At 44.0% G+C, this 10,911-nt stretch overlaps 1 protein-coding gene across 3 annotated transcripts in view; it reads left to right on the top strand.

Moving 5' to 3' along the window:
- Positions 1-1,737: 1,737 nt before the first annotated feature.
- CHRM1 (cholinergic receptor muscarinic 1) overlaps positions 1,738-10,911 on the top strand; it is a 290,095-nt gene continuing 280,921 nt past the window's right edge. For all 3 annotated transcript variants that reach the window (XR_003943806.1, XM_030218916.1, XM_030218913.1), the window contains exon 1: positions 1,738-2,343. The gene's annotated coding sequence lies outside the window, so the exon portion shown is untranslated. The remainder of the gene's footprint in view (positions 2,344-10,911) is intronic.

Genomic DNA, 10,911 nt, shown 5'->3' with positions numbered 1-10,911 from the left:
ATTCATTGTGGCTATCCTGAAAACCTGACTGGCAAGGGGGTACTCCAGGACTGACTTGGGAAGCACTGCTCAACAGTACCTCATCTAATATGTAACTTACTGTCTCTGTCATCTTATGATGCTTTTGGAAATCAGCATGTTCAGGTCAGAGGGTGAGATTGCCAGTATCTAATGCCCTGGAAAAAGAATACTGTAAGTAGGGTTGCCAACTAGATCCAGATTCACTTGACAGGGTTAATCCACTCCAGGCCTTACCCCATTACATGCAGGACTTATGGTTCTGATTTCCCCATTAGATTCCTAAGAAAAGCAAGGGTACAAGTCCCTGCATGCATTGGGGTAAGCCCAGGTTTTGGCGTTGGTGACATCTCCCACTCACTGATTTATTGAACTATAAATAGTTTTATCTTTAGTTGCAGTGATTCCCCCTGACAAAGTTCTAACAAAACCCAGATCTGAGTGGAGGATTGCTTGATACTTGATCAGGAATGGTTTTGGGCAGTTTGAAATCACTGGTGTGGGAACATCGTGGGACAATTTAAGTTGGTTTATCTTACTAACTTTATTTGGATTGAACCTCCAGCCTGCCCCCCTCAAGCTGGAACAGCTATTCAGATACGTTTTACTATATTTTTGAGTTATGTGAAGTTGATATGGATCTGTCTGTCAGAGGGAGCACTTTGACGCTTAAGAGGGAACTTAATGTGCTCTGATGATTCCTTACTTGTCTCAGCTGTGCAGTGAGTGAAGTTTAGAATATGAGCACATTCAATATAGTTACACTTTCACTTTGTTATTTTGTATCATTATTAAAACTCACTAGTTTTTGATGAGTTTTAGGTTTGTTTGTTTTTCAGTTGTTGTTTTTTTTTTTTGCATGGGACTTTAATGTGTTTATACTCCCTTTTATTTTTGAATTACTTGAATGCATGAATGCACCATGGAGGAGAGGCATTGTGAGAACTGTGAGCTTGTCCCTTCCACCTCCCTGTGTTGCTACCACTCCACTGCTTGAAATGTTATAGGTATTCCAGAGGGCAGGAAGATAAAAGAGACAGCATCATAGGCAGAGCCTCCCCCACCTGAAGTAACAGTATTAATATCCCAGGTGACCTGGAGTGACAGCAGCAAGAGCAAATGGAAGACAGGAGAGAAAACAGCTTGGGACTGGGAGTCCAATGGTTTGAGCCTCCCCCTCCCCTCCTATCCCCTAGGCAAGGCCTTTTTACTATTTGCCATTCAGTGTTGGGGGAGGGGGCTCTAAAAATAAGGCCTCATTACATTATTTCTTATCATGACTCTGACCTTATGTGAAATTTCTCACCTGGCTCCAGTCCTCATTTCTTCCTACCCAGCTCTCATTAGGGATCCTCTCCCTTACAAGACTTCAGTTCTTCTTTCCATCTGGCTCTCATCAGAAATGTGGTCCCTGCAAGGCCCTTTTATCACACTTTCTTGTCTGCAGAGATATGAAGTGACCCAGTTCACGGAGGGAGATTTTAGGTCCGTCCTGGATTTTTGACAGCACTAGTATGCTCTGATCCATTCTGGTACCTGTGGTGCTGAATTCATATGCTAGAAAAGGGAATTACAAACAAACACCACAATGCCCCGGTTAACCAGAACCAGCCAAATGCTTCCCTCCTTGAACGGGTTCTCTGGGAAGCTGCGCTTGAGACTCCTGTTAGCTTAAAGGTACAATTTTCAGTTTTACACAGAATGTGATTGCCAGGACAGCAGAAATAACAGATAAACCAAGATAATCAGATAACTGCAGGTCAGGAAGGATATGCGAGTCCAGTCCTGGTTTTAGCCTGCCACACACTTGGACTTGCTTTTGGTGGGGGAAGGGAGAGGAAAACCCAAAACAAGATCAACCTGACCAGCAGAAACAGAGCTAACTGGTAACTTTAGTTTCGCCAGAGTTCACGTCACCCTTTACCCCTGTTTGGATTTAAAAAGAAAAGCTGATGAGCATACCAAAGATTAGAGGAGGGGGCTTTGGACAAAAAAAATAAGCAAAAGAAAAAAAAATCTTGGCATCGCTCTGCCTCCCGAGCAGTGAGAAGAGTAGGCGCAGTGTGCAGCTACTAGAGGGAGCTGCAGAGACTGTCCCTTATTGTCAGCTTAACCCGGAGTGACAGCAGCACTGTGCAACTAGCAGGTGTCGAGAGCAGACACTTACAAGAGACCTTAAAAAAGAGGGGAGAAAACCTAATATGTAGACAGACAGACATACACGTATATCTGGCAACAAGAGAATGCAGGTGCTTGCTATGGAATTTGACCTTCATATCACGGCCAGAGCCTCTAGATCAAGAGGACTTGACACACGTAAGGAAGGTAAGGACTTTTTTTTTCACCTTGGTAATGGGATTGGATACATATGTTCCACTTTCTTTCTACCCCCCTTCTTTCTCGGGGTTTATTGCTTGACTTTCTGCGCAGCTGGGTTCAGTTTTTCAGAGAGAAGGAGGTTTCTGCCTTTCTCGAGTTCTTATGTGGTACAGTAGTACTTATGATCGGAGGGGATCTCAGAAGTTGTTCACCCTACCCCTTACTGGTGGGCACAGCTCTCTTGATTTAACTGCTTGCGTAAGAAAGACAGAGCAGAGTTAGGTTCCAGTTTTGTCCTCAGCGATTTCATCCCGTGGGCACAGTTTCAGGCTGCTTTGTTTGAGGTTCAGACTATTATTTGGATAGTGACACTTTTTTTTTTTTAATCAGAGTATAAAGTTGCTTGTTGCTGCTTCTTAAGAAGTACTTCCTGAGAAATGTTTTGAAGATTTTTCTTCTTGCACATCAAGGTTGGACCTAGTGAAAATCTTGTCCCCCAAAATAATGAATGTTCAGTATTTTAATAAGTTAATTGTTTGCTTCTTGGCTTTACAGCATTCTTGCTTTTCTTGGTCTGGTCTTTTTTTTTTTTTTGCCCAAGCATTTTTTATTTAGCTTTCTACACTCTTTCAATTCTTAATTTGAAGAAAATTTGAAGAAATTTGAAGAAAATCACACTCTCAGTATTAAAATCTCAGCATAGCATTTGGACTAGAAAAGGAGAGTCCCTGGCACATTGCATGAGAGAATGTGCCTGTGCCAAGCTGGAAGTGGGAGATGTGATGTGTGCCTCTCACCAGTAATGCTTGGACTGGACAGGGAGAAAGGGGAATAAAAATGAGGGACCATCCCCCCTTGTGCCTAGATAGCTCCAGATGAAGTCTCATAGCATTAAAACACCAGCTGAGGTTGGGTTTTATTTTAATTAAATGCTAAAAAGGGGCAGCTGGAACCAGAGGAGTGTGATTCTCTTTTTATTATGGCAATGCCCCTTCTTTTCCAACCTGTCCTTTCAAAGGTTAATACCTCGTCTAGGAAACATGCTGATCTAGTCCAGGTTTCATCCTATTAGATGATAGGGGCTGTACCGAATATCCGTATTCAGTTTGATTCGGGCCCAAATAGTGCCCCAAGTATATTATTTGTATTTGGCTGAACAGCGACTTAAGGGGCCCTTTTACAAAGGGTGCATGCCATTTCTGGTGCTACAAACTGGAGCTTGCCCAGCAGTAATCAGGCAGTGCCACACGCTACCCGGTTACCACTAGGCTAGTGCAAGGAGCCCTTATCATCACCTAAATAGGCAGGAAGGGCTCCTCCGGAAATGGCCAAGCACCAATCCCTGTGATTAGTGCAGGGCCATTTCCTTTTTTTTTTTTGTAAACAGCCTTTTACCCGCTGTGGTAAAGGGGGCCTCGGAGTCGGCGCGCATCAAAAACATGTGCGGACACTACCGCAGGCTTCCTTTTACCACAGCTTGGTAAAATGGGCCCTAAATTTGATATAATTCAGGGCTGTACTATGCTAAATCCTACTGGAATAAACACTTGATCTCCGATTTCACATTGCTTTTTTTTTATTTATATTAAAGCTCAATGCCAATCAAAGTATTTTTCATTATTCATATTCAGCTGAATAGTAAAATATGCTATTCAGTACAGCTCTATTAGATGCACAGATTTGTATTCTTGATTTCCCTAATCAAAGTAGAACTAAACTGGAACTGGACTAGGATCTCCTGGTTTATCTGGGTGAGAAAGCCAACCGTAGTCCTTCGTCACTGTCTGCAACCATCTGTGCTGTACTCAAATGGTTTCAGTGTGATACTTCCTTGAAGAAAAAAGGGAGAGAGAGTGAGGTAGGATGTTTAATCACTATCATAATTCAAGGATGAAATTAACACATGGCTAGCCACCTTTGGTGATACATTAGTTCCAGGCCAATAGAAGCTGTAGTCTAACTTCTTCTATGTCCATGTGGTAATGTGGTCAAGGTGTGGTTTGGTTCGGGCACAGACTCAATCAGACACACAGGGTTTGCAAGAAAAAAGGAACATATTTTATTGTTTCACTCAACATGTGAGCCCCTGTTACTTCACAAGTTTTAGTCCAGCACAATTACAGTCTCTGTTTTCTCAGATATGACTGTCAGCACTCTCCCTGTAGGGCTGGCTCCCGGCCTAGCTCAACAATGTCCATTAACCTCTTCCTGGGTTCCCTCTGGACATGCATCAGAACAAGGTCTTCCAGGTTCTCTCTTACCTTGATAGTCTGCCTCAGGACTTTTTTTGAGGGGGTACGTGGGGGTACTGAGTACCCGCACCTTTTCCATTGTCTGCTAAAATTGACCCACGGACCCCAAGTTTTAATGAAAGAGCTCAGGCTCTACACACCAATTCCGCCTTGTCATAGATTCTGTGACCGTGTGCAGGGGGCTTGACTATTGTGGGGTGGGTCCCTCAGTGATCACCCCACCCCTGAAGGGTGGCCCGGCATTTGAGTACCGGCACCTCTTTCGCTAGAAAAGATGCACTGGTCTCCCCACATACTCTCCAGAGGATGAGCCACACTGTTTCCCTGATCCTCTCCTATGGTACTGCAGCTTAGCTTAAAGTGAAATCCTCTTCTTCATTCCTGGAGCTCCCTCCTGGAAACCTCTGTATCGGGGCCTCTCTGAACTGTTCTGGCTCAGGGAATCCATTGCCCTCCTGGCCTGATGCCTGCTGACTCAAGCTCAGCCTCCACGTTGGCGGACTAGCGCCACCTACTACAAGGTGGATGAACTGTATCAACAGTGAGGGAGTGCTTTTTCCTATACCATCCATTCCCTCACAGTCCACCTACTCTTGTCTACAAAATTATAACTTCTACTCCTTACTTGTGATTTTACCTTGTCTATCTGTTTTTGCATCCTTTGTCAATGATTTTAAAGCTTGGCAATTCTTAGTGACTCTTTGTAAACTGCCATGTTATCTGTTCAATGATAGGCAGTATATGAGAGCACATAAATAGTAACATAGTAGATGACGGCAGAAAAAGACCTGCACGGTCCATCCAGTCTGCCCAACAAGATAAACTTATATGTGCTGCTTTTTGTGTATACCTTGATTTGTACCTGTCCTCTTCAGGGCACAGACCGTATAAGTCTGCCCCGCCTCCCACCACTGGCTCTGCCACCCAATCTCGGCTAAGCTCCTGAGGATCCATTCCTTCTGAACAGGATTCCTTTATGTTTATCCCACGCATGTGGGTGTAGGAGTAGGGTGTAGGTGTGGAGGTATTCAAGCAATTTTTGTGTAGGGCAAATAAGATCTAGGGCTTCGCCCTCACACCAAACCTTCACCATTTAAAGTATAGCACCTCTGAGTGGAATCTATCCTGGAAGTCAGCAGAGTTGTAAGAGACACCTACAATTTTTTTTTTAACTGGTGAAAGGGAGCTATGGAAGGGATGGGGACCACACAGGGACCAATGCTAGTAGCCTCACCAAAGTTAGGAGTTTAGTGAAATTTAAGTACAAATTTAGGCACTCTTAATTAATTTTCCAAGAGGCCAGTTTAGGAGCATAACATTCAAAGTTAGGAAAATAAATCCTTTGAATATCAGGCCCAAATATTTCACCACAATTAAAGGTGAAATTTTACTTAAAATGCACACATCAGCATCAGTGGCGTAGGAAGGGAGGGGTGGTGGGGCGGTTCGCCCCGGGTGCACGCCGTTGGGGGGTGTCGGTGCCTCGGAGGCAGAGAGAGCAGGGAACCAGCGAGGCGCCGACACCCCCCAGCGGCGTGCACTCGGCGGATTGGCTCTCCCGCCCGCCCCTCACCGCCTTCCAGGTATGTTCTCGGGGGGGGGGGTTGCGCTCCAGAGTGGGGAGGGTGCGCCGCACTGCACCCAGGGGGGGGGGGGTACGCAGCGGCGACCCGCCCCGGGTGTCAGCTGCCCTCGCGACGCCACTGATCAGCATGGACATTTGTTTCTGAGCTGAATCAATTGGTTAATTTCATGAAAAGTTACTCGGTGAATTGATGGTCATGGTATACTTGAAAACTGCCTGTTAATACATTACTTCGTAGATAAGGAATAAAATATTGGTTTAATATTCTGGAGACAAGAATTAAGGAAGCAATACACTACATATTTCTACTGTTTTGATGACACCTAACACAGGCAAAATGCCGAAACACAGCTCTTGTTGGGTCACCAATAAAGTTTGCTTCCTATATCCCTTCCTCTGGTTAACTGCACTTCTTTTGATGTAATTGGAGGGGCTCGCCATTATCCCTTAGTGGCAGGATCTGCCTATTTCACATGACTATTTCCTAAGTGGCTCTATGGTTTGCAGTTAATACCCACTTACTTATTGACCTCTGTGGGAGTAAGGGGAGGTCATCCCTGATTCCCTCCAGTGGTCATTTAGGGCACTTTTTGTGGTTTATAACAGGTCTAGACCAAAATGTCCAACTTATATCCCTGGATGTTTTTGTTTTGTTCCATTATGACATAAAAACATCCTAAGCGATCTGCACAGTAGCATTAACATAGTAACATAGTAGATGACGGCAGAAAAAGACCTGCACGGTCCATCCAGTCTGCCCAACAAGATAAACACATATGTGCTACTTTTTGTGTATACCTTACCTTGATTTGTATCTGTCATTTTCAGGGCACAGACCATATAAGTCTGCCCAGCACTATCCCTACCTCTCAACCAGCCCCCCCCCCCCCCCCCCCCCCCCACCACCGGCTCTGCCACCCAATCTTGGCTAAGCTTCTGAGGATCCATTCCCTCGGAACAGGATTCCTTTATGTTTATCCCACGGTACCGTGGGAAGGAGATCGATGGCGATGCTTCTTAGCCTTCAGTCGACGCCCGTCATCGACACTCCTCGGTACCGATGAGTAGGACGTGGAATCCTCATGCCTCCTCGGGGCCGTGTCCGGGGGGCCTGCATAGCAGTAGGCCTCGAGACAGGTGGTTGCAAACAAGAATCACTGCCAAAGTCAATGGACCAGTCTTCTGAGCACCAAAAATAATTATGCACTGTTCCTCTTGACCTTTTGGACTTCCTTCTCATCTATGAACAGCGTTTGCATACAGAAGTTTTATAATCAGGTCCCAGTTACAACAAGCACCAGTTGTGCAAGTCTGTGCGGGACATGACCTTGAAAAAAACTACAACATTTTAAAACAAACTAGCAAAAAAGGCCCGTTTCTGGGGTGTTTGATCTAGCATCATCCTTTGATTCTAGCTCAGTGTTTTTGGTTCATCTGTTATATAGTTGCCTGGGAAAGTTGTTTGTATTTCTGGGGGGTTAGTACGTTGGTCTATATGTTGATTAATCAAAGGGGAGTAAGAGGTCTCTTGCATTAACAGGGTAAGGGAGAGGGGAGGTAATTATAAGGGGGGAAAAAGATTGATGACTGGAGGCCATGCAATTTTACCAGCTAAATGTTTTCCTCACTGGATTTATTGTGTGGTCATGAATGTATGATATTACGTTGTCATCAATAAAAAATGTTGAAACCTTAAAAAGGCCCGTTTCAGTGAGAGATGAAATGGGCCCTAGCAAGGTTTTGTTGTCCTGCGAGCTTCCTGTTCCCCAGGCCCCCCTGCAGCCACCCATGGCCACAGACCCAGCTGTCCCTCAGCCCCCCTCCAGGCACCTGTCTGCTGCTGGCGCTCCGTGATGCGGGTTCCGTCGGAAAAATGGCCGCCGAGGGGCAGGGAGAGATGGCGTTTCGTCGAGTGTCAGTGCTCCGCCCTCAGCGTCATCACGTAGTGAGGCGAGGGCGGGGCACACACTCATGGGGAAAGTGGATATCTCGACTCCTCAACTTCCGGTGGTGGCTTTATTTAGAACGTTGGGGTTGTGAATTAAGTGCGGATGGGGCATGGCTGAGGGCGGGTCTGAGTGAGAGTGAGTGGTGCATAAGTGAGAGTGAGTGTTGCTGACAGCCTAGCCTACCAACACTGCAGGGCTTCAGTGTTTCCCTCCCACAGAGTGAGCTTCAAAATGTTGCAGGTGAGAATTATTTATATAGATTTTTTTTTTTAATAACATGGTCAGAAAAAACAGCCACAGCGAAATGAAACAGCTCAATGACAGAAAAAAAGGGAGGGAAGAAAATCTACACAGAGGGTTCAGGCCTAAGGGGGGGCCAAGTGAGCCATAGAAAAATTAGAAAAACTTAAGTGCCACTAAAACTAAGAGAAAGAGGGGAAGTCCCACACAACTTATACCAAAGAAACACAAACCACCGTGAGGAAGGTCACCAGAAAAAAGGAGAGCTGACTGAGGAGAAACTGAAACAGAATACTTAGAGCTCCACAGGAAAAAAAGATGACTACCTTGGTCCCGAACAATGGTCACAGGCAGGGAGGTATGCACATGTGCAGTGACCACTTCAAGAGGCTCGTAATAATAGAATGCTGAGAGCACATCCGTGCTGGGCTCTGTCAGGTGACATCACCCATATTATGAGAAAGCAGGAGCCTGCGTCTCAGAGTGTATGCATTTCAACTTAGGTACATCATTAGGAAACAAGTGGTGACTTTGATATGTACATATTTATTAATGCGGCTGTTCGACATGTACGTTATTTTCACTTACTTTGGTGTCACTCTCTTGGAATTTTTGTACAGCTTTATTCTGTTTTGGCGCATGAGATGCTACAGCTCCATTCCAGAATCATTTTTTGGAATACAAGTTTTACTTTTCCTTTCATTTTCACTTAATATTTGCTAGTAACTCACACCTTTCAACACAGCTCCGATTGCTCATGCTTACAAATGGTTGAAGTGGCCTTTTGTGGAAGGAATTTGCAAAGTAGCTTTAAAGTCATAGGGGTAGAAATTCAGCCAGCAGTGGTCAGCATTTTTTGGCTGTCGCCAGCGTCATCCATAGATATTCAATATTGGGCCATGTCCAAGCACAGTCATTGAATATCCAGGCATACACGACCAGCTAACACATATGTGGTTAAGTGCAATATTCAGCACTTAAATGATTACAATGAACCACATAAAGGTAGATTGTGTTTTATGTGGTTACCTTATTTATTTATTTGGATTTTGTTCACACTTTTTTCAGTAGTAGCACAAGGTCAGTTACATTCAAGTACACTGGGTATTTCCCTGTCTCTGGAAAGCTCACAATCTACATTTGTACTTGAGGCGATAGAGGGTTAAGTGCTATATATTGGCGCTTAACTACATAAGTTCCGACTCCACCTCTGGACTGCCCACAGAATAGCCAGTGTTGGTATAGGCGCTACCCAGGCTTATTCAGCGACACTATCCAATTAAGTGAACATAAAAACAAAAGAATTGCCATACTGGGATAGACCAAAGGTCCATCAAGCCCAACATCCTGTTTGCAACAGTGGCCAATCTGGGTTATAAATACTTGGCAAGATCTCAAAACAGTACAATACATATTATGCTACTTATCATAGAAATAAGCAGTGCATTTTCACCAAGTCCATCTTAACAATGGCTTATGGAGTTTTCTTTTAGGAAGCTCTCCAAACCTTTTTAAACCCTGCTAAGCCAACTGTTTTTACCACATTCTATGGCAACAAATTCCAGAGATTAATTACATGTCAAGTGAAGAAATATTTTCTCTGATTTTGTTTTAAATTTACTACTTTGTAGCTTCATTGCGTGCCCCCTAGTCCTTTTGGAAAGAATAAACAAGCAATTCATGTCTACCCATTCCACTCCACTCATTATTTTATAGACCTCTACCATATCTCCCCTCAGCCGTCTTTTCGCCAAGCTGAAGAGCCCTAACCGCTTTAGCCTTTCCTCATAGGGAAGTTGTCCCATCCCCTTTATCATTTTCATCGCCCTTCTCTGTACCTTTTCTAATTCCACTATATATTTTTTGAGATGTGGTGACCACGGAATATGGCCAATTAGCCCCAGACAAATGACTTAAATGGCCAATAGCCATTTTGGTTTGAATATCAACCCCATTTAGACTAGTTCTTCAAGAGCGTTCAAGAAAACAGAATGGACCGTAAATAATGTTGTTGCTTCATTTTCACTACCAAAAGAATTGTTGGTCCTCCAACCTCTGTCTTCCTCACCTCGAAAAACACTTTTAATATGAAAGTTTGTTTGTAGTAGGATAGAGAGGGGCAGGAGATGTAGTATTGCTGCTGTATGGTCATTTATGGAATTCCTAATAACTGGTAACATGGATAGGATAAAGAGGAGTTGAGCCATCATTTTTGCTTTGCTATTCATGTCATACTTTGAGGATATTATCCCAGCTTTGAGCCATAAATGTCTATCTGTGGAATATTACTTTGTTATTCATGAGCAAAAAATGGTCACGCAGAAAGAGGGTGGTACCCTGATTCTACTGCAATTTGAAGTCCCTTGTGGTTTTCTCATTTTGAGGCAAGTAAAAAGTACAGCATGCACTGTAGTGGCCATTATGACCCAATAACATAATCAGATTTGATATAATATCTGGAGTAAATACACACAGGAAATCCAGTAAGTTAGTATTTAACTTTCAGAAAGGACACTGATAAAATGAGGAGAATGGTAAAAAAAAAAAA

This window comes from Microcaecilia unicolor, chromosome 11 (assembly GCF_901765095.1).
Source record: "Microcaecilia unicolor chromosome 11, aMicUni1.1, whole genome shotgun sequence".
Classification (NCBI taxonomy): domain Eukaryota; kingdom Metazoa; phylum Chordata; class Amphibia; order Gymnophiona; family Siphonopidae; genus Microcaecilia; species Microcaecilia unicolor.
Note: the sequence above shows the minus strand (reverse complement) of the source record. Positions and strands in the feature narration are given on the sequence as shown.